The 23,700-nt window shown below is 45.7% G+C and overlaps 1 long non-coding RNA gene across 1 annotated transcript in view; it reads right to left on the reverse strand.

The window, feature by feature from the left end:
- The window catches only part of LOC131088460 (uncharacterized), a 36,770-nt gene that overhangs the window by 9,833 nt on the left and 3,237 nt on the right, over window positions 1-23,700 (reverse strand). Inside the window, exon 2 of the long non-coding RNA XR_009115111.1 lies at window positions 4,512-4,670. This is a non-coding gene — a long non-coding RNA (uncharacterized LOC131088460). The remainder of the gene's footprint in view (window positions 1-4,511; window positions 4,671-23,700) is intronic.

Here is a 23,700-nt window from a genome sequence, read left to right on the forward strand (position 1 = left end):
CAGATCGAGGCTTAATAAATTCTTCCTCGTATAGAATAACACAGTTATAGCCATTTCTATAAAAATGTCAAAGCCTTTATGTGAAGTAAGTGTTCCTTCAGAGCATAAAATACAGTCCTACAACTCAATAAAATCACTTGTATCACTACACTGATTTCTTTGAAGTGTCACTAAGAAGGGCAGGGTTATGAACTGAAGCATCATTCTTCTTCTCACCTGGGATGTGACAGCACAACGAAAAGGAGAACTCAGGGTGCAAGAGCTAAACTGGGGACACTGAGGAGTAAGCATAGGTAAGCAAGGCCCTGGGTGTGCATCTACTCTAAAATCACACTGTCTTTTCTGTTCAGGTGATGTTTTGGCCCTGAGAAACTCATCACCCCAAATTAGGAGGTAACAATTGGCTCAGAGAGGTGGGTCAAACCCCCAGGCAATGGCAGGTGGATGGACTGGGCAGCAAACAGCAAGCCAGCACTGTGCAGTCTGTTTTGGTACCAGGCACAACTTGCAGAAGGCAGATTCAGGTTCTCAGAGACAACTGGTGATGCTCCATGTGGAAAAAATTACTGCAGCAGTGGGGAAGGTGCAGCTGTGAGCACCTGACTGTGGGGAGATGGAGGTGGGGTTGCAGGAGCCTCAGCCACTTGCTCCATGTATTTTCCTGACTGGCTTTGTCCCCTGGGAGAGCTGCACGTGCCCCATACCTGGATCAGTGCCTGTCTGAGTTGGTACAAAATGCTCTGATCCCTCCAAGCACTGCAATATGGAATCATTTATGGATGTGCAGAGACATGCAGTAAAACATGTATTTACTGCTCCACACAGTCCTGAGTGGAGAACAAGCCTTTCATCCTTACAGAGCAGTGCCTCAGGGCTGTTTGCTTGAAAGCCCTAAACTTGGACTGGTCTAAGAGAGACAGGCTTATTGAAAAGCAGTGGCTAGTAAATTCCTTTCACAACTGTGTGTGTTAGATTTGTGTTCCAGGCAGCCTAAAAAGCATCTGTGCACCTTCATTTTTAAAACTGTGACAGCTCATACCAAGCAAAGCAGTTTTCAGGGCTCACACTGACCACGCTGCACCTCTACAGCCTGGAAGCACTCTGAACTCAACATGTCTGCAGAGAAACATTTGAGGTATCAACTTTGCATCCTCAGCTCTTCCAGTCAGCATTTTCCCCTGAGGGCATCTTCTAAAACCCATGGAGCTTCTGGGCAATAAGCATCCATATTCATTAAAACAATCTTTTATTAACTTTGCTAGAAAAAACTTTTACCAAAGGGAAAAATAGACCACCTGTAATTTTAAAAGTAATTTTCTTAAGTCCCATCAGTTATTCTCAGAGGTATGAATACTCCAATAGCAACAAGATTCTCCTGCACTACTACAGAGCCTTTCCTCCCCAAGTGCTTTTAAACCTGCTTCACTCTTCTCTGTCCCACAGAATTTCAGCAGTTTTAGGCCACACAAGGGGAACATGGTTATCTCATCCAGCTCAGAGCCAAGACCATGGCTAGGATGTGACCAAAAAGTCATGATTTTGTTTGTAAAGGGGCAGACTGAGCCCAGCTGTTTGCCTTGCACAGAGACCTGTTACTACATTCACAAATATTCAGACACCATAGGGGATTTGGGTTGTAGTTCTGCGAGATGTGAGAAATTTGTTTTTAGGCTCAGAGCACTCAATCAAAAACATCACAGTCACACAACCCAGCCAGAGTCAGGTACCACCCCAAGCAACCAACTCAGATCTGCTCCAGGCTTTCCAAGGAGTGACTTTGGGGCAGAAATTTCCACCCCAGATGGAACACCAGATGTGCTCTGGCAGCCAGCATAAAGCACACAAGCTAGCATACTCTAGCATGGCTGTGCCTGTGTGTAGACATTTGACCCATTCAGGCAGATGGAATCACATGGATCCAATGCTTAATTAACTGAAATGGTCCAGCATTCTCAGTTCTGCTCCCATGTGCCCCAGAGGGTATCATGCATTGCTGTCTGCTCATCTGGTTGAGTTTAGGCAACCTGAGGAGTAACAGTCCTCAGGATATTTGACACAAATGATCCCATTCTACAAAATGCTGTGAGTCAATGTGAAGATTTTCAGGCTATCCCAAAGCCTGGGAAAACTTCAAAGGCAAATTGCATGGCTCTGCTGAGATACACACTCCTGATTTGACTGAAGGATGGAGAACCAGCAATCCTCTCTCTTGCATTTTTAGAAAGAATATACTTAAAACCACACAAACACATGCATGTAACATACAGCTGTGATTAGCAGCACAATGATTAGCAGAGATTCTTTGCAAGAAAAGAGCAGAATACAGCCAGTTACATACACACCAACTTCCACATGCATATAAGACATTCTCCTTGAAGGGGAAATTATGGTACATGGGGTGAATAAATCATCCCAGGCATATTTGGGGATGTCCCACACTCCCTCACCACTCCCTCAGGAAACAGAATGTGGAGAAGCTAAAATAAATTGGAGAGATGAGCAGTAATTTATTTTCCCGTCTGGAAAAGATAATTTAACTACTCAATTAAACATTGCCTAAAGCCATACTATTAGAGTTGCATTTCCCATCTGTAATACAGATGGATTTTGCTCTCTTATTACTGGTCTTCATGCTGTCTGGTACTTAAAAATTCTGGTTTAATTAGATGACACCTTCCACAAATGCTGAGCTATTGGCACATAATTCAAGCAGTATCTAGGAATTTTTGTCATCCAAGAAACCTTCTGTAGGAATCTTATGTTCTTATATCTCTGGTACAAAAGAGCAGGTTGCAGGCAATACTGATATATTATTTCTTACTTTGTGTTATTTTGAAACACAGGGCTTCAGTCTGGGCTCTTTCATTTTTTCAGTAGTTGTCATCTAAGACCATCCACAAATCAGATGGTTTTACAATCTATTTTTCATTGATTTTTCTTAAATGTTGATTCAATATTGAAACAGATAATTTTAATACTGAATTAAGAAGTGACTAACCTCATTATGAAGATATTTCATTCATTGCTTCCCTCTGGGCGCTGCTACAAGTGGAGCATTTCAGGAGCCTGGAAATGCCTCCAATCTCCCTGTCACCCCCTCACCCCATCTGAGCCCACAGGCAGTTTCCCTGCAGCAAATGCAAAACCTGCAAGTTTAAGGGGCTCAAAGACACAAAGGCGCTCAGTGGTTCCAGCTGAGAGTGGAAAAAACAAAGATCCACAGACTTTGCATGGGAAACTGAGGGACAGGGTGTGTTGGTGAGCAAGGCAGTGCTGGGTTATCAGCTGAACTTGATCACCTTAGAGCTCTTTTCCAGCCTAAATGATTTATGATTCTGTGACTTCTGCCTTAAAAGTTCTGGGGAATTTACCTGTGATTGAGAATTTTGCACCACAACTTCAACTGAATGAGCTGGACTGTTTTGCTTTCTCATGAAGAGCTCTCTGTGTCCAGAAGCACTTTGTGTCTCAGACCCCTACAGCATCCTTCTAGCTCAGTGGGGAGCTAGACAAATACCACTTTGTTACCCCATATATGGTATTTTCCAAAATCCTTTTTGTCTAACAACTTTTTCCAGTATGGGAGATTCCTTAATTTACTTCACTCCTCTGCTGCTTGCTTGGCAGCAGTGGCTAATGGAAAAGTTTGGGACAACTCACTCAGCCTTCAGACATCCCTGGGGATGGAAGGAGTATTGGTAACTCTTCAACAAACAACTGCAAGCACCTTCTATGTTCACTGCACCCTGCAAGTACCATGAAATCCCACCAAGACAAAACCAGGAGGCTGACTTCCTTCCAAGAGCCTTAGAGATAGTTTTAAAAAATTAATTTAAAAAAAATCCAAAAGATAATTTCTTCACTGTTAGATTTGTAGCAGAAGCTCATCACATATATCAGATCCCTGGGTACATATGCAGATGTTTCAGCCATATGCAGCAGCATATGGCACGTTTCTCTCAATAACTAGTCTTTTTTTTCTGTGCAAGGCTATGAAAACAAACATGAAGTGTCTCAGCCAGCTTAGGACAGAGGGGGTGCCTCTGATGGCTTCATCTCCCCCTGTCAGGCCAATTTCCCCCCAGCCAAACACTGCTTCAACTTCCTCTTATTCTCAAGTCATCCTGGTACAAGTCAAGCTCTGCAGTCACCCCCAAGCTGTACTGGTGGCTGGGGTTATTCCTCCCCAGGTGCAGGACCTGCATTTCCCTTTGCTGAGCTTGGGACAGTTCTCTGCCATCTCTCCAGCCTGTTCAGGTCCCTCTGAAGGGCTGCCCTGCCCTCTGGGCTATTGGCCACTCCTGCCAGCTTTGTGTGGTCAGCAGAGCTGCTGAGGAGGCATCTACCCTTCCTCCAATCTTTATCCACTGATGAACAAGTTAAACAACACCAGGCACAGTACTGAACCTTGGGGACACCAGCAGTGACAGGCCCCCAGCCGGATCCTGTGCCACTGCCCCTCGGGGATCTGCCATTCAGCCTGCTCTCTTTCCATCTCACTGTCCACTCACCCTGAAAACCAGGGGATTCTCCTTTGCCTTCTTCCCACGTCGTGTAGGGTGGGTTTCTCTACCACAATGAGCCCAGCCATGTTGTCAGCAAAGGAAATTAGAAGCAGGTGCCTTTTAACTTGGCCCAAGAGCCGGGTGTTGGATCATGGCATCTGTTGCCTGTGGTGGAAGATCAATAACAGCAAATTAAGTGCTGCTTAAGCTCAACTGATCAATCACCTCCCTGCCCCAGATGCTCCAGCAGCAGCAGAGGCTGGCTGCAAATACCATCTCAGCTCCTTCCTGCTGCCCTTTAACAGCAGTGCACATGTTGGGAGCCACCAGCTTAACGAGTCTCACCAAATGCCAGACGTTTCTCCTGACTGATTAGCAGTGAGTTTTTGCATTTGTGAAAGTTATTTGTAGGGTGAAGAGTTTTTTTTCTGGGTGCTGGAGGAAAAATTGCTAACTCAAATGGAATTCAGTGCAAGCACTTGAGATTGAAAAGGTCATGGCTGTTAGAGTGAGCAAAATTTATTTCTTCGTGGTTATAACAGCCACAAACAGGGAAGGAGAAGCTTGGCAGTTCCAGCCTGACTTGCAATGAAATAAAAACACCCACCTGCAGGATATATTAAGCTAATAAGCAGAAAACCAGATCAGCGTGCTTGATGATATAGGATTACAGAGAGATTCTTCAAATAGTTACAAAATCCCCAAAACACAGAAATTCAGAGCATCTGCTGGGATAGGGAAGGGCCGCATTCAGCATAACCTAAGTGGTGCACAGATCCCATGTATCAGAGAGGATGGAGGACCTTACAGCCAAAAGCCTCTATCAGAAAGGTTCCTCCTCACTACAACAAAACCCTGTGGTGAGTGCAGGAAGCTGCAGTTCCAGAAGGGTGTGGAACACAAGCCTGAGCAGGAGCAGCTAAGGGAGATGGGGGGCTCACAGGAACCTTATTTCAAAGGAGCTTGTAGCCAGGTGATGGTTGGCCTCTTCTCCCAAGTGACAAGCAATAGGACAAGAGGAAATGGCCTCTGGTTGTGCCATTGGAGGTTTAGATTGGACATTAGAGAAAATTTCTTCACCAAAAGGGTTGTAGAGCATTGGAACAGGCTGCCCAGGGCAGTGGTGGAGTCACCATCCCTGGAGGGATTTAAAAGATGTGTAGATGTGGCACTTGGGGATGAGTTAGTGGTGGGCTTGGCAGTGCTGGATCAGTGGTTGGACTCAACAATTTTAAAAGTCTGTTTTGACCTAAATGATTCTATGATTCTGAGCATGGGGCTTCAGTCGGGTAAAAGTGGGTGGTTCTGATGGATGTGCCAATCAAAAAGTGGATTCCTTTGAAATAGAACCTTTCTGGATATTTTGCTTCCCAAACTAGGTAAGTACTTTTACACTTTTCCCACCCCACAACCAATACCAAAACTCTGCCAATTACCCTGTGGTTTAGAGCTTCATTTCCTACTTTCCCTACACAACTTGCAACATCAAAATTTCTCTTGCTATAAACAGTCTGCCAACCCCTTAAACACAGAATTGTAATTTCCAGTAGAAATATGAAAGCAGCATAAGTTCAGCAGTAAAAACACATGAATTTTTGAGAGTCCTAATCTTTGAAACACTGTTTCTTTCACTGTGAAAAGAAGGGGCGCTTTACTCACAGACAATATTGTTTCCTCAATGCCTGTCTGAAGCAGGAATTATTCAAATAATATGACTTTCTGGAGAGACACGGCTATTTCAGACCTCTGCTGGAAGTTTATTGAAGAAAATATTGGTGTTTACATGTAAAAGAGAATGTTTGTTTATGAGGGAAAATAAATCAGATATGAAAGGATAAAACCTGTGTATTTTCAGGTTCTACATCTAAGTTCCTGGTCTGAATGGAAATTCTGCAGCTCTAAAGGAATATGATTGTGAACCCTGAGCCTCTGCTGTCTCTCTCTGACCCTGTGGGAGAAGGAACTGTGGAGGTCCTGGAGCTGTGAGCAGTGCTCTGCTCATCGGAGAGCTGAGGAGGAGCACACTTGGAACCTGGGCCTGTCCAGCTGGCTCCCAGCCCACCCGCCCCATCCACCACAGGACTCAGCCTGGAAGGAGCCCATCCTGCTTGGCTGAGCCTGCCAGCTCCAGCCTTGTTTCCCACCAATCTTTTCAGGGGCCAATTCCTGCTCTGGGTGTTTGTTGGAGAAATGGAGCTCAGGGAGTGCTGGCTCCAGGGCACATGCTGAGATCTCAGAAGCAGGGCTGCAATGCCAGCTCTGGGCCTGCTCTACAAGGATCATTTCATTATTTAAACTATTTATTTTGTTTATGAACTAGAAGCTTAGCAATTTACTGTGCTGGATGAATAATGCCTTCTTGTATTAGAAAACAGAAAAAAACAACCCCCAAACCCATATATTTCACTTTTCTCCTGAGTTCCTCTTGGCAGCTCTACAGCTGCTGCCTCACTGAACATATGTATGAGGGAAAATTAAGTTTATCTCCTTTTTTTCTCCTCAGAAAAAATCTCCCTGGATTCTAGGCCCAAAGTCTGGCCACCTTGTGGGTACCAGCTTGATGCAGGCCACCAAACCATCACCACCCTTCATCCTGGGAGCCAGCATGCCATGGGACAGAGGGCAATGAGAAGGGCAAAAGTGGCTGACTGGCATCCAGGGAAAACATCCAGCCCTCCAGAAGAGGATGATGGCAAACAGAGCAACAGCTGGCAAGAACAGACCAATAAAAATGTGGTGTTGGGGGATGAGACAGGAAAAGATGGATATAACAGTCTGTGTTTTCACAAGTTTGGCAGCTGAACCACATACTTTGGAAAAGATAAGAATACACCCAGGCTTAAAATGTCTCTCTGGGGATCTTATACCTGATGGAATGACAGCAAAGAACTCTCCATCATGGACTCTTCTGAGCACAGTGACAGGAAAAAAATTGAAATACAGGCAAAAAGTAAAAGCTTTTTGTTTACTTTTTTTACTGTGAGGGTAGTCAAACACAAGAATGAGGTTGCCCAGAGAAGTTGTGGACTCTCTGTTCTTGGAGATAGGCAAAGCACAAAGCACTGGACAGCCTGTTCTGGCAGGTTCTGCTGCCAGCAGGGCTGGGCTTTGTGATCTCCAGAGGTGCCTGCTACCCCTGCTGTCCCCTGATGATCAATTAGACAGGAACAGCCAGCCTAAGAACAGCCTGGTGTGTGTGTGCTGTACCACCTTTTGTCAGGGCATGGAGGGCACCCCTCACCTCAAAGAATAAAACAAAGAATAAACTTAGTGAAGGACATAATTTGCATACTAAAAAAGAAACCTTCCACATCTTCTGGGCATACTTTGTTCCTCTCAGTGAGAAAGGCTTCAGAATAACCAGAGCAATCAGGGACCTGATTTCTTCAAACAAAACAGCTCAAATGAGTCATCCCATATTCCTGGCACAAACTGCTGCTAGCTCGGGTGTTAAGTGAGATGGGCAGGATATACCAGGCAGTAGCCTGACTGTACATGAATTGAGAGCTAGATTTCATCATGCCAATTACTTTCAGAGATTAGCCTTTGCAAACACACTTTCTACACAAATCAATCCCTAGCTCTGTTCAGGCACCCTTGTTCTCTCACCTTCTCTGTCACCTACACCCTGCAGCAGAGCCAGGAGCCCCTCTGCATGCTGAGCCACTTCAGCTCTTCTCTCACCTGCAGTTTGGTTTCCATCTGTGTCTTTTTGCAAAACCAGTGCACAGCTAGTGCATAGCTCCTATTTGCTTTTCCATGCTGCTTGCTGTATTTCAATAAACTGAACCCAGAGCACACAAGGGTGAAATCTTCATTCCAGGCAGGACAGAGAAATGACACATTTCTGTGCTTACCATCAACCTTGGCACACTGTTGGTGTAATAATCTGTCATTCTTGAACAAGAACAAAACAAGTCAATGACCCCTGTTTGACTCCAAATTGTTTTCTACATTGTCAAAACACACAGATTTAGAAAGATAATTACCCCAATACCTCTGGGTGACAAACTCAAATTAAACTACAAGAGCTCCATGCTCCATCTCTCTCTTTGCAGCTGAATTCACTCCAGATGAACACAAACCAGAAAGGAAGATTATAAGAAAGGCTTTACAGGCCTTGTGCCTCTGCCTCTCCCTGCAGAGAGAAAGGGCCAAGAAGTGCCCCATTCTCACAGGAGGGTGGGTGTGGAAGCCCCCAGAACAGATTCAGCCTCCCCCAGCTCTGCAGAGCCCACCCACCACAATCAGACCTGTGACAGAGCAGGGAGAGCAAAGCCAAAAAGCAACCCCCTGCGAAGGCCATCTCCATCTGTGGAGGGGAGCTGATTTAACTAGGAGCAATGGGGAATTGGCTGGGTCCCAATTAGGCTAATTGGGGCAGTGGTGTGAGTCAGTGAGGAAGAGCTGGCCAGTTGGAGTCATTTGGGCACCTATCAGAGGCTACTGATGTTGTAATTGAGCATTTGCTTGAAAATCTGTGTGTCTCGCCAGTTCTGTCTTTCCCACAGGGATTTGGGCTGCCCAGAGAACCCAGCCCTTCCTATAAGAACACAGCACAGCTCTTACCATGCCTCTGGCAACACTTACTTACTTGATCCTGCAGTGTCTTTCTGTCGAGTAAAGCCTCTTCAGAGTGGTTTCCACAGTGGGTTTTCACTGAGAACTGTTCATCCAATCGTCCTTTTATCAGTGAGAAATTTGCCCTTGCACTGTTACATGTGGAGCCCAACCTGCACACACTCTGCCTCAGGGTGAGTGCAAGTCCCTGCTAGCCATGGATCCAGCTCAGCATGCCCAAAGCCATGCCCAGATTCCCACCTCCCTGTTTCCTGCACTGCCATGCATCTCACCTGCTGCCCCACTGAAAAGTGCTGAAATTCCAGGTGATAACCCTCCCATGGAACAGCTGTCAGCCCCAAAAGCTGCACCTGACCTGGAGTTCACAGATGTTCAGTGTCATGGTACACTTTTAGCATAGGTATATAGTTATCTTCATTTTTTTTCTACTACAATTACAGAATAACTAAAAAATAATCCAAATATGTTTTATTACATGTAAAAGCCAACAGTTATTAATATGAACAGGTATGATATGCCTTTCAAGGCAAAGCTGATCTTAATTAAGTTTTTTCCAAATCCAAAAATGTATTTAATTTTTTCTGGATCCATGTGGAAACCAATGTGATGTAGTCCTTCCTATTTATGTTCCTAGGTTTAACTTCCACTACTATAATATTAATGTAAGTTGCTACTCAGCCAGGGCCAAGATTTAAGATGTTATTGTGCTCTCCTCAGGATGCTAATTCTTCCCTGAGTGCTCTTGCTGAGTACTGCACAAATCAGGTGGTTAATCACACCTCAGTTAACAGGTCTCAGAGCTCCTAAGGATGAAGCCACTATTTTGTTGTTTTTTGCCCTCATTCCTGTGCTCTTTTTTTATGGTTTAATGTAACATAGCAGAGTTGGAATGTGGGTTACTGCAGAGATAAACTCAGCAATTCACTGTTGGACATGCAGCTAGAGGGAGAACTACTGAAATCCAGCATAATTAACCAGGGGCAATCTCTGGCATAAGATCTGAGACCAAAAGCCAATTCAGGATTTCAGAGAAGGAAGAAATATTTCTCTGACTAATGGGCACAACATTTGTCTGGGCTCTGAAAACATCTGAAGCCCTGTAAGATTTATATTCCAAAAGAAGTATCTGCTCCCAGGTTGTGGAGCAGAAGAGGGCAGAAGGTGAGTCTGTCCCTCTGGTGAGCTGTGCTGGCAGGGCAGGCCATGGGGCAGAGGGGCACTGGGGGCCAGCAGCTCACTGACCCTTCATAGACTGCACCGTGTTTTTTAGTCAGAACATCACTGATATCAGTATTTCCCTGCTGCCCTTAGATAGATAAATAAAACTGTACCTTGCATTATTTTTCTTGGGGTTTTTTTTTTTTGCCATCTCTTAGCTGAAATTTTTTTTGTTGCTGTACAGTGAAACTTTCTGCTTTCTTTCAGTTGCTTCAAAATTGAATTACTTAAACCAGGGAAATGTTTTTGCTTCTCTGTTAAATAATTGGTTGTCTTTGAACCGTGAGGCAATGCAGGAATGCCCTGTGGGGAGCACCAAGAGAGGACAGATCAGATGAAGGCAACAGGTTGTAGTTTTGAGATTTTTTTTCCTGTGATTTGCCCACCATCCTTATCTAAGAGATAAGGACACTGGACAGACCACAGCTCCAGTATCACGTGGGGTTTAGGGACCTTAATGTCACTAACCTTGGAAGTGTTCAAAAAACATTTGGATTTGGCACTTTAGGACATGGTTGAGTGGTGTACATGGTGCTGGGTTGATGGTTGGACTTGATAAATTTAAAGATCTTTTCCAACTTTAATGATTCTGTGATAAGGAATGAGATCCACTTGCTCCTCTAGCAGTACCTGCTGTGCATGCCTTTGTTTTATTTTGGGCTCTAGTTATCTGCTTTGGTTTTACCATTTGTGTTGGTGATGAGTGAAACAAATGTGTGATCATCGTGTTCAAATAAGCTGTCAGCAATTTAGCCCTGATTTAAAAATTCCTGCATTGCAAAACCAGGCTATCACTGAACCAGCATCTCCTTCAGCTCTCAGAAACACAACCAGAAAGTGCCCAAACACAACGGCCCACAGAGAGCCCCTTACCAGCCCAGTAAGGATGAGCATCACCCCCTTGCCCTGGAGCCAGGCATTTAAGCAGTTACTGAACTGCAAATAAAATCCATAATGGCTTTTCAAATGTTGCTCCAATTAGTGCTCAATTATCAACCCTCCTCTGGGAGGTCAGATCTTGTGTTTATTTAACTCATTCCTTCTGCAAGTCTTTGAATGGGCTGGCAGTCCAAGGTTAGTGGGAATTTTGATCTGAGAAAGGGAGGGAGCTGGAACAGGGGTGCCTGGGAGGGGGTGTCCCTCTGTGGCCACCAACCTCCTGGAGGGATTTGGAATCCTCTCCTAGGGAGCCCTGGCCAGGTCTGTCAGGTCCAGCCCTGGCGCCACATCCAGGCACCACAGGATGGGGAAAGGGAGAAATTCCTCTTGTCTTTGCCTGCCTGAGCTGCCTTTTCTGAGAGCTGTGCAGGGCAGCCTCCCTCAGGCCAGTGCTGGCCTTGTCCCTTTCCGGAGGGTGCTGGCCATGCCCCCTTGCTGAGGGTGCTGGCTGTGTCCCCTTGCTGAGGGTGCTGGCCTTGTCCCCTTGCTGAGGGTGCTGGCCATGTCCCTTCCCGAGGGTGCTGGCCGTGTCCCCTTGCTGAGGGTGCTGGCCATGCCCCTTGCTGAGGGTGCTGGCCGTGTCCCCTTGCTGAGGGTGCTGGCCGTGTCCCCTTGCTGAGGGTGCTGGCCTTGTCCCCTTGCTGAGGGTGCTGGCCTTGTCCCTTCCCGAGGGTGCTGGCCATGCCCCTTGCTGAGGGTGCTGGCCGTGTCCCCTTTCCTGAGGGTGCTGGCCGTGTCCCTTTCCTGAGGGTGCTGGCCGTGTCCCCTTCCCGAGGGTGCTGGCTGTGTCCCTTGCTGAGGGTGCTGGCCGTGTCCCTTTCCTGAGGGTGCTGGCCGTGTCCCCTTGCTGAGGGTGCTGGCCATGTCCCTTTCCTGAGGGTGCTGGCCGTGTCCCTTGCTGAGGGTGCTGGCCGTGTCCCCTTGCTGAGGGTGCTGGCCATGTCCCTTTCCTGAGGGTGCTGGCCGTGTCTCTTCCTGAGGGTGCTGGCCGTATCTCTTCCTGAGGGTCCTGGCCATGTCCCCTTGCTGAGGGTGCTGGCTGTGTCCCTTGCTGAGGGTGCTGGCCGTGTCCCTTCCCGAGGGTGCTGGCCATGTCCCTTTCCTGAGGGTGCTGGCCATGTCCCCTTGCTGAGGGTGCTGGCCGTGTCCCTTGCTGAGGGTGCTGGCCATGTCCCCTTGCTGAGGGTGCTGGCCGTGTCCCTTGCTGAGGGTGCTGGCCGTGTCCCTTTCCTGAGGGTGCTGGCCGTGTCCCTTCCTGAGGGTGTGGAAGAGGGTTCTCATGGTCTGCACTTACCCATTCTCACACCTCCTGATCCTCTGTCAGACTCTTCCCCTCCTGGCACCTCTGGAGCTGCTGTGATTCACAGCCAAAGGCAGCGGCTCATCTCCTGGGGTGTCAGCAGAGCAGCCCATGCCTAGGGGACATTCCTTTTGAGGAATATTCTTGAGTTCCCAGCAGAAGTGAAGGAGCTGCAATGCTGTATTAAGCTTCTTGCACCTACCATCAATTCACATTAGATGTAGTCAAGCTATTGACTTAAAACCTCAGTTCCCCTCTTATGAAAGAATGAAGCTGGAATTGGAAGAGGAAAAGAAATTTGCATTTCCATGAGTCAGTGCCTTTGATTTTTCAGTGTGCAGATGAAAATTGAGAGGAATGCAGTGCAATAAACCAGGAGAGGAAAGAGCCCAGACCTGAAGTTGTCACCAGGAAAACCTCAGGCACAAGTTGTGCAGCCTCTACAAATCTGCTGTTACCTCTCCAGTGTGAGACAATTCAAAACAACCCATGAAAAGACTTCAATATGATGACACAGAATTAAAAACAAGTCAGAAAGACTGAGCTAGCTGAGGAAAGAGCTCAGCTGTTCCTGCTGTTGGTGTGTGCCCAGAACCCTGCTCCTGGCAGGGACTCTGCCTGCTCCCTGCCTGGCCTGGCCCTGCTGGGATCCTCAGAGCTCTGAGATGATGGAGTTTCCATGGATGCCAGGACCTGAATCCTTATTCCTCTTTTCTCCAGAATGTGGGAAGTTTTAGTAGTTGTGGCAGCATCTGGGGAATTAATCTTTGGGGAATTATCACCCTGTAGCACTTGCAAAGTCCACCAGAGCTACCCATTCACTTCAATAGATTACTCCTTAAAAAACCCCTTTAAACTGCATTCCTGTTTTATGTTACACCTCTATTGATGTAGCTAAAGTGTCTGCAGAATAACTGCTATCATTATTCCGCATACTGGTTATAGAACGTTATATTTGCTTAATATAAAACTGAAAAATGTTCCAAGAAGAGCTAAGTGGAGATATGTCTCCCAGCAAACTGAGGTGTGACGAAGATTTATTCAAATTGTATAAAGAAATAAAGTCAAGAAAGTAATCAAAAGCATATTTAGTGGACTCTCAGATGATTTAACGAACATGTTCACAGAGCCAAACCTCTGTATCTGTCTTTTTACTGGTTCATTAATTTCTCTTGGCATGAACTAATTTAAAAACATCTAGATGACCTTGACATTTGAGAAAAGTGGATTCTGACAATTCCTTCATTTATATCAGGAAAAGCTTATTTGTCAGGAAGCAGTTTGAAACAGGGATTCAAATACTGTTGCTTTTTCCCCATCTAGAACTAGGATTACAGAATAAAAGCATTACTGTCCTCTTACAGCACATGCTGTACCAAAAAACCAATTAAATTGCTGTGAATTAAAAGAACATTTAATGCAAGGGATTCAAATGGATTAATTTTATTTACTTGCAATGACTTGTTAATTCAGAACTACTTCAATATGAAACTTCACAGTCAGACACAGCACTGACTAAAGAACTCCGAAGTGCATGAGTAACTACTGCTCACTTACAAGCAGGCTCAGAACCTCTCACCTGAATTAATAAGAATGTTGATTGTACCCTGTGCTTGTGACTTACTGAAGTGGTATAATGCTCATTCCTTTCCTTGGCTGAATGACACTTGCTGCTGTTACAACTTCATCTTTCTGTTAAAATTTGAGCTCTCTTTTCACCCACAGTGCAATAAAAATCCACCAGAAATTATGAACTTGAATTAAACCAATTTAACCCAGCCTTGCTCACCCCATTCTTGACATGCATAATCTGCAAATGCTCAGCAGATGAAGCTTCATGAGAATGAATCCAAGCAAAAATTGTGCTTGAATCCATCTCGTATTCAATTTTGCCCTAGATCAAACCCTACCTCACAGAAAACAGAATATTGGGCAGCCTTGAGCAATGCTTAGTAACATTCTTCATGCTTAGGACTTAATGCAGGACAACCTCCCTACCAACAAAAGTGAGTTTTAAAGTGTTTCACAAAATTAGGACCTAAATCCTTCAGCTGCTCAGTTTCTGCTCTCATCACTTCACAGACCTGTCTGATCATCATTCCTTAAATCATCTTGGATTAGTTATATTACTTTGATAATATAAAATTATCTTCTATTAGTTTCTCATAAATATAAATTGCATTAAAAAGCCAACCCCTTCATTGCACTTAAGGTTCCCCTGTGATAGCATTACCCTTCCCTATCTCATAATTTACAAAAATCCAGACACTTACGAGCAAGAAAATTAATAATTAAGGATATAATAAATCATATATGCCAACTTAATAAACACATTAAAAACTAGAAAGCACATTTCATCTCAGTAACAACCCAATTAAAATTTCAAGGGCAGTTTACGGTTGGAGGTGGCATTATTTCTACTCCAGAGTGTGAGTTACCCATGGCTGGGTGGCTGCATGGCCCCATCCAGCCTGGACACTCAGGGGCTTTTCCCCCTTGCCTCAAGGGGATGCAGAGAAAATGCAGGTGATGTGCAGGGAGTGAGAGGGGACAGTGGGGCTTGGTGCCTTTCTTGATGGCAGCATCTCCCCCAGGGCCCTGTGGCAGCTGCCACAGCCCCCAGCTGGCTGTAGGTGAGTCTTGGGGCAGATTTGGGCACATGGAAGTCTTGTGGCAGATTTGGGCACAGAGGAGTCTCGGGGCAGATTTGGGCACAGAGGAGATTTGGGGCAGATTTGGGCACAGAGGAGATTTGGGGCAGACTTGGGCACAGAGAAGATTTGGGGCAGGTTTGGGCACAGAGAAGATTTGGGGCAGGTTTGGGCACAGAGAAGATTTGGGGCAGGTTTGGGCACAGAGGAGTTCTGGAGCAGATCTGGGCACAGAGGACTAGGCAAGGACAGAGCAGGGCAGGCTGGTTTGGGGCACAGAGCTCCTTTCCCCTTCCAGGGAGACACAGCAGCTTTCCCAAGCAGTGGGAGATAAAAGCCTGGTAAGCTTACAAAAGGTCTGGGGCACTGTGAAGAGGAGAAGTTTGGAGACAAATCAGGAGGAAACTCCCTGAAAGGGTGTCTCCTCTAAAGAAAGGTAGGTTTCAGCAGCATCTCCCCCACAGTTTCAAAAATAATTTCTTGGAGGAAAGTAAAAAACCCAGATTATTTCACAAGCAGAGTGCACATAGGAGCAGAAAATTGAAAAAAAAAAAAAAAAAAGAAGAATAATCTTAGATAACAAACCTCATTGTGGAGAAAGCTGGTGGACTTTTGGAGTGCTGCTGGGCTTCTCCTGAGGTCCAGAGCCAGGATGCAGCGTGGGGCTCCCAGTGATGGTCTGGTGTTCTGTACCAGAGCAAAGCTGAATAGTTCCAGAAGAAGAAGCCACAGTCCTGGGAAAAACTTCTTGCCTCAGCTAAAGAACAAGAAGCCAACTAAAAGCAAAGATGTACCCCCTCTGTCTGTGCTAGACAACCCAGCTCAGAGAGAACCAGGGGAGTCTGTGGGAACTGAACACAAATCTGGCACTGAGGAATTCCCCTGGCTGCCCCCTCTTTGAGCTTAAAGTTTCAGGACCCCTGTCTGAGCGCAAAGCAGACAATGGGGCATACAGCATGATAAAGTCACCCCAAGACAAGATGGAATATTGCATTTGAAAGGCCACCAGAAACTGTTTTGAATGTACTGCAGTCCCTCATAAAGCTCATTGCTATTTTTGGACAAAAAATATGTTTCAGACCCTTAGAAGCAAAAATAGTGGCTAAAGAAGCTCCATTTTTTATTTGAGCTATTCCTAGAACTGCAAAACATATAAACTTACCCAGACAAAGCTTTAGGAACTATCATTGACCAACACTTTTTAGGTTTAGCTGAGTTTAATTAAGCCAGATGACTGGTCATTCTCTGAGAGCAGGGAAGCAGGAATTCACAGGAGACCCCTCTGGTCTGAACACCCTGTATGAGTTACAGGACTGCAACACACTCACCCCACAGACAAGAGAAAACACTCCTGCACACTGTGACACCAACTCTGCTGCAATGAACTGCACATTTCCTCTCATAATCTGGGGGAGATTTGCACTTTAACGAGGTGCTGGGGCAGAAAGGCTCCCCCAGGCCAGCTTTGAATCCCCAACTGGGATTCATCCTGACTGTTGAGCACTTATGGACTCAGAGGCAGCTGACATAAATATGACTAAAAATAAGCTGTCTTTTTTTCTCTCTGAGCCAAAAACACGGTTCATGTTGGTCCCTGTGGGATCTGGATCTGGACAACACAGCCAATATCTCTGTACCAGTCCAATGTCCTGCAAAAAGGAAGAGAACAGTAGGAAACCTCTACAGGCTCCAAAAGTTAGATTCATGCAACAGACTTCTTTGTCACTGCCATAATAAATTACAGACTACATTCTCCTTGCACTGATGAAGAGGATTTCTTTTTTAATTTATTACTTCTGGACATTTTTATTTTACTGTAACAAATCACTCCAAGGCAGGCATGGTGAGGACAATCTGCTGGGCAATTTCTGCCTTTCACAGGACTGTTTGGGAAAGGTTTGCACAAGAGTTTCCAGTTTAGCATGATCAAGCATTCAGATCAAATTTAAAGATGAATTGTTTTGATATCACACTTAAGCCTTTTGAAGGAAGTTTGCTATAAAAAGATTGACTGATGTGATCACACCTAGGCAGCACCACCGTGTTCCCACTTAGCAGTACAGGTACAGTTCCAGTAGGCACAAGAAGGGATAGAAATTAAATTTATGGGATAAACCTTGCTTTGTTACCTCAGTTCTCACCATGACAACCCTCCCTCCCAAGGCCCCCTTTGGAAAGGAACCTTGGCCATATATGTGTGCCAGGGTCTACTCCCTATCTCAGAAACATTATTCTGGAAAACCCAAACAAAAAAGCCCAAAGAAAGTCAGATGGGAGCCCCACCTGATTGCACAGTCAGCCATCCTCAGCAGAATCTCCTGTGACACATTCATCTCCCATAAGCCCTTCTCATAAGGAGATGGAAAATGAGAAAGAGAGCCAAGTGTGGCTCTGACAGTGCAGGAGCTTATTAGAAATGATGGGGAGGTTACAAGGAAAAACACCTTATTAAAAAGAAAGGACAAGTCCTTTTGGGAGCCTGGCACTGCTCCTAATTCATCAGCACATTTCCTCTCTCTAAAGCAAAGCTTCCCCAGCACTCCTCAATGGAACACAGTGAGCAGTGATGGCAAAACCTGCTGGACTCATTGCCTGAAGGTGGGGATGAGTCTCATCCTGAGGCTGGCACTGCAAGGGCCATTGGTGAATGAATCTCTGGGTGAACTGCAGCCTGACCTAGGAGACAGCTGCTCAGGGACCATGGCAGCAGCACACGGTGACAGAGGGATGGGAAGGTCCCTGTGCCCTGTCCTCACTGAGTGTGGCTGGGGAAGAACTGAGTCCAAACCCTCAGGCAGCCCCAGCAGCAGAAATGGGACATGCACAGCATCATGGCAGGCTGGAGGAAAAGTGCATAAACTGATTAATAAAGTGCATAAAGTCATTGATACTTCTCCACAGACAGGGCTTGGATTGCTAACATGATCTCCAGAGCATTTTTGAGATGAGTCAAAGTACCTTACACGTGAGCAGGGTGAGAAAGAGGAATGTTCCTCAGCACCAAGCCAAGCCTGTCTATGCCTGGCTGCTGATCCCTTCCTCCTACCATCCCTCCATGCCTGGGATGCCCACATTGCTGATGGCAATCCTCAGACTTTCCAAATGAGACCCAGCCAAGCACATTTCCACTGCCTGGCCACCAGTGAGGGCTCACTCTTCAGCCTTCATGGCCAAAATCCAACAATCCTGCCAAGCAATTTCTCACTTCCCAGAAATTTCAAAGCACTTCAATTAAATTCTGAAAAAAACTGCCTTGGAAATCCCTTGTGGTACCCTTGAACAGGATCACTTTTAAAGGGCTGCTATTTTATCTCCTCATTTGCCTGCATTTTTGCAACCCTGAGCTGGGCACCTTCATTCAACATCTGCTTCCAGCTAGATCTGGAATGGAGCAGCAGCCCAACAATTCAGCAGGGTTCTTGATTACTGCTGCTGGTGCTGTAACACCTCAACCATTTCATCAGCTGCTTTTTGATAACTGCCTTTCAATAACTTTTATCTTTTCCTCCTAAATCTACACTGGGTTTTATTACTTCTTTCTAGTCTCATAATCTGCCACAGGCTAAACACCTTCCACTCAGAATCAGGCTGTAGATCACACAGCAGAGGTAGCAGCAGTTATCAGCTGATGCTCTTGATCAGCTGAACACTGCTCCAACATACGCTCTCTGACAGATTAGCCACCATAAATTCCAATCACTTGGAATTACAATGCTGTGAAGTTGGCCTTGAGCTGTGGCTGTGCCCTGGGAGGGGATGGCTCAAAGCACTGTTTGACTGCTGCTCATGTTTCAGGAGGGCCTTTTGGAAACACAGGAATTACAGCCTTTATCTAAACTCAGAGATGCAATTTCCCAGGTAGGGAGGGCAGGGGCAGGGAGAGGATTTTCCATATAAAATGCAGATTAGGCATGTCATGCAAGCTCAGCACAAAGCCCTGTGGTACTAACCAGTCCTGTGGCACACACCAGCAAAGGGACTGAGAGTTTTGTCTCATCCAGCCACAAGATTCAAGCCTGTTCCAAAACTAATTTACACCTTTTAATCAAAAGAAAAAGCTCCATTTCATTCAGTCCTTGCCTGAACCACTGCAGTAATTTAACACACTGGGTTTTTCAAAAAAACAAATCATACATTCCAATTAAAGGGTACTTGGGATGGTTCCAGGGGCTTCTGTTGGGTGTTGCTCAGGTGAGGAATGTCTGTCAATACCAGAATAACATTGATCCTGAAGCCCCAGAACACAACAGTTGGGTCCCTGCCCAGGAACCAGGAGCTGACCTTCCCACAGCATCACTGCCAACAGGATCCTGAGAAGATCCATAGGTGTAGGCTGTGCAAATATTTCCAGCCCCTGTGCAGCTGCCAGCAGCAGCATTAGTCACCCTCTGGTTAAATTACAATATTGTTTTACCTCACAGTACTGTTTGAGAGCTCACAGGAACCTTTGGCAGATGGCCACTTTGCATTTCTTCAGTGTCCCAAAAATGAAATCCGCCTGTTTGCTCTTGCTGCAGGCATAATCTCAGCACTTTTAATCTCTGTTCCTCTCTCTGGCACTTACATAAACACACTTTCAAAAAACATCAGTTTAGTCTCAGAACATTATATTCAGAGCTTCCAACTCAGTAGGAAGCACTATAACTTCAAGAATATAGAGACCAGGAAACCTCTAAGGAGCCTATATCACATTATTAACTGCTACATAAACCTTACATGGCTCTCAAGTTACCTGAAAACATCTTAAAACCTGGAGTCCTTTATGAAGTGTGCTCTGTCTTTTACTGACTGTGCCCCAGCCAGCTGGATTACTGGGCCTTTCCCAGCCCAATAATCCTTCTGCCAGGGAATTCCCTTTCTGCCAGGAGCACCTCCTGGCAAGGGAAAGCAGAGCAATGGGATGCTTGGTGGCCCAGCAGGAGATGTCCAGGAGCAGCCCTGGGACAAGCAGGGTTCCATCACTCCTCTGGGACACCTTGAACTCAGCCCCTGAGATAAGAGGTTGATCTTTCAGGCTTCCCTGGAGCTGCAGAGAGACAAGATTCCAGACTCGAGAGTAACTGGAAGTGAGTCATTAGTCAAGTCTATAAAATGTCAGAATGCCCCAAACCATCTTCAACAACAAAGGGCAAAAGAAAGCCCATTTCTGCAGAACAGCTGTGATTTTTATCTCACTTCTCTCTGCATGTGCTTGGTCCAAGGGAAAATGTGGCAATCCTAGCACAGTATTGCTTGGTTTAGCATGTATAACAGATTTCTAGTGCAAATGGGGCTTAGAGAAGATTCAAGGAGACCCAAGAAAAACGTGCTCATAAGGCAGGGAAGGGCAGAAAGAGGAGCAGAGCAGTGTGGGACACTGTGCTCATGTCCTGGGACATCTGGATGAGAGGCTCACCAGGAAGGGCTCCTGGTGCTGGGATGGTGCCCATGGTGGTGCCTGTGCAGGCACTGGCAGGGCTCCAGCTATGCTGGGGGATCCTGGACCACATACAGCAGAGGTCCCTAAAGTTTATAAAACCTAATAAAAACCTTAAAACCTTATAAATAATAAATAATAAGAAATAACTAATATAATAGATTATTATAGAACACAACATAATATGTATAGTATTATGTATAGTATAGTATATATTATATATTAATATATACTATAGTATATATAGGATAGTATATATTGTATATTAATATAATATATTATATATCATTACATATATCATTATATAGTAATAATATAATGTATGATAACATATTGTATAATATATAACATAATATATAAATTTATATATAATAGATATAATTTTATATATTATGTGTTATATATTATATACAATATATATATAATATAATATATATTTTATATAATAATATAACTGTATAATTAATGTCATATAGTTATATAATATTATGTAATTGAATAAAAATTAATAAAACCTATAAAACCTTATAAAGTTTATAAACCCTAAAGCTTATACCAGTTTGTGTGACCTGTTCCTGGGGCGGAAGCTCAGTTTCAGGGAGTGTGTTCTGGCTTTGCTGAAGCATTCCCCACAAGGTAGCAGAGCTGTTCATCTCCTCTGCTGGCCCCTGCAGATGCTGCATCTCCTGGTGAGCAGGGGCTGCTTGCAGGCACCCTGTGCCAGTCTCAGACCTGCAGCCCCTGCTGCACTCCTGTGGCAGGGCAATGACAGGCTGCTTGCTTTCTGCAGGATTTCAGTTCAGTTCTGGTACCAGGCACCAAACCAAGGGGGCTCCAACCCTGCAGCCACGCTGGGACTGACTGCCAGCTGCACAGGTGCGTTTACAGTAAATACAGAAGTGTGGCCCCATCTCGATGACGTGCTACTTTCCATATTTGACTTTTTTTTAGGAAAACAGGATGAGGCAAAACAAGGATTTGCCAGATGAAAACCTGTGGCTTTCTTCATCCTGCCTGTTCTTTTGGTTGCTGCCGTGGCCCTGCCTCGGTCGGTTCCTGATGTGGCTCATTCCCAGCCTCTCCCTCTCCCCACAGCTCACCCTCTCTCTGCCCCACACTCACCTGCTCCCAGTCTCCATTCCGAGGCATAAATCACTGATAAAGTCAAATTCTTCTGAGTCTGCCTGCAAGTGCTGAGCAGAGAGGCCCTGGGGAGGGCAGTGCTTTCAGGTATTTGTTTGAAGCAGATCCAAACCAGAGGGAGATTTAAATTCAGACCTTGTGTGCCCCAGAGGCACCACAGGGTTTCCAGCCAGCAGGGGACAGTGTCACTGTGTCTCCTGCTCTTCCATCGAGCCCTCCACTATTTGGATTGGAGGAAAAAGCATTTTCTAAGAGAAAGAATATGGATATGCTGGTTTAGCAAAGCTTCTGTGCTCTGGCAGGGAGCCTGTGTCTTCACCCCCTTCCTTGGAGGTTTTACCAGGGCTGAGTGGAAAAGAATTTTCCAATCATATTGCATTTGAGACTTGGAAAATGTTCTATATTCCAGCACCAAAGACAATCAAAAACTTCTGTGAACTGAAATGTCAAGAATCCTCTTGCAGATTGGGACTGAATCATTCAAACTGGAGCCCTAAAAATTATTGAACATTTTGACTTTGACCTTGAAATTATTCCTTTTTTTACTTCAAAAATCAAAACATTATTATTTCCATTATTTCAGAACAATTCTTTTTAATTTAAAGAGCTTCCATTTTCCCCACCCACTGTCCCAACATCTGAATGATAAAGAAATTTAGGAAATGCCAATAATCCTAATAGCTCACAAGTTTTATTTTTAGTTCACAGAGATTAAACATCCTTCACCTTAATAAATATTCTATGTTTTACTTCAGTTCATATATTTTCCTCTCTTAGTGAATAACAGACCTCTCAGAAATCAACACATCTTGTTAGGAAAAAGACAAAATGCCTATTAAATTATCAAGTGCATTTCTCATCAGAGTGCAGCCATCATTCTCAGCAAAGAAGCACTGTAGCTTAATTGGCTTTCTAGAAAAAGCACAGTTTAGGCAGATGGTACTGAGAATCATCTGAGTGCCATTCTTTAAATTGCCTTGGTGAAGTGGTGGGCACCTTTGGGAGACAGGAGAAGGCAGGAGTGGGCACTGCAGCTCGGGGCACACATCCCCCTCTGGCCACTGTGGGGGCACTGGCAACACAGCCCGGTTGGTTCCCCTGGCACCACACCATGATGGGTTCCCCTGGCATCAGACCCAGATGGATCCTCCCAGGCACCACACCCAGTCTGATTCCCTGGCACCACGCCCAGACCGATCCCCCTGGCACCACGCCCAGATGGATTCCCTGGCACCATGCCCAGATTGATCCCCTGGCACCACGCCCAGACCGATCCCCCTGGAACCACGCCCAGATGGATCCCCTGGCACCACGCCCAGATGGATCCCCCCTGGCACCACGCCCAGACTGATTCCCTGGCACCACACCCAGACTGATTCCCTGGCACCACACCCAGACTGATCCCCCTGGCACCACGCCCAGATGGGTTCCCCCGGCACAGCCCCTGGCACAGCTGGCTGTAGGTCACTGCTTTGGGCAGTGGGTGTCTCTTTGTGCCTGAGCTCAGTGCCCACAGAGTGGCACACACACAGCTGGGCACAGAGCAGGGACTGCTGGGGGTGGTGCAGGGGCAGCCAGGGCTTTGATTAAAAATGGTTGGTGAACCTTTCCAGAAAGGAGAGACAGTCCTGGAAATAAATACACCTCCATTCAGCTATGAAATAATCTGTGACAATAGGAGCCTGTGGGTCCAAGGGGGTACAGAGCTGGCAAGCTGTAACTGAGCCAGGGGAGCACCCTGAGCACCTGCATGTCCAGCTTGGAGCACTCAGGAGTTTGGGTGTTAGGGCAGGGACAGTGTCCCCTTGAGGATGCAGGGTGTCCCTCTGTCACCATGCAGAAATATCAGAAGCATTTCCCAGCAAAGAACAACCTCTTTACTGCTTGTTCACCTCAAAGCTGAACATGCTGCAGAGGTAAATTAAGCTTCAAAGCAGTAGAGTTAAA

This window comes from Melospiza georgiana, chromosome 12 (genome assembly GCF_028018845.1).
Source record: "Melospiza georgiana isolate bMelGeo1 chromosome 12, bMelGeo1.pri, whole genome shotgun sequence".
Classification (NCBI taxonomy): Eukaryota; Metazoa; Chordata; class Aves; order Passeriformes; family Passerellidae; genus Melospiza; species Melospiza georgiana.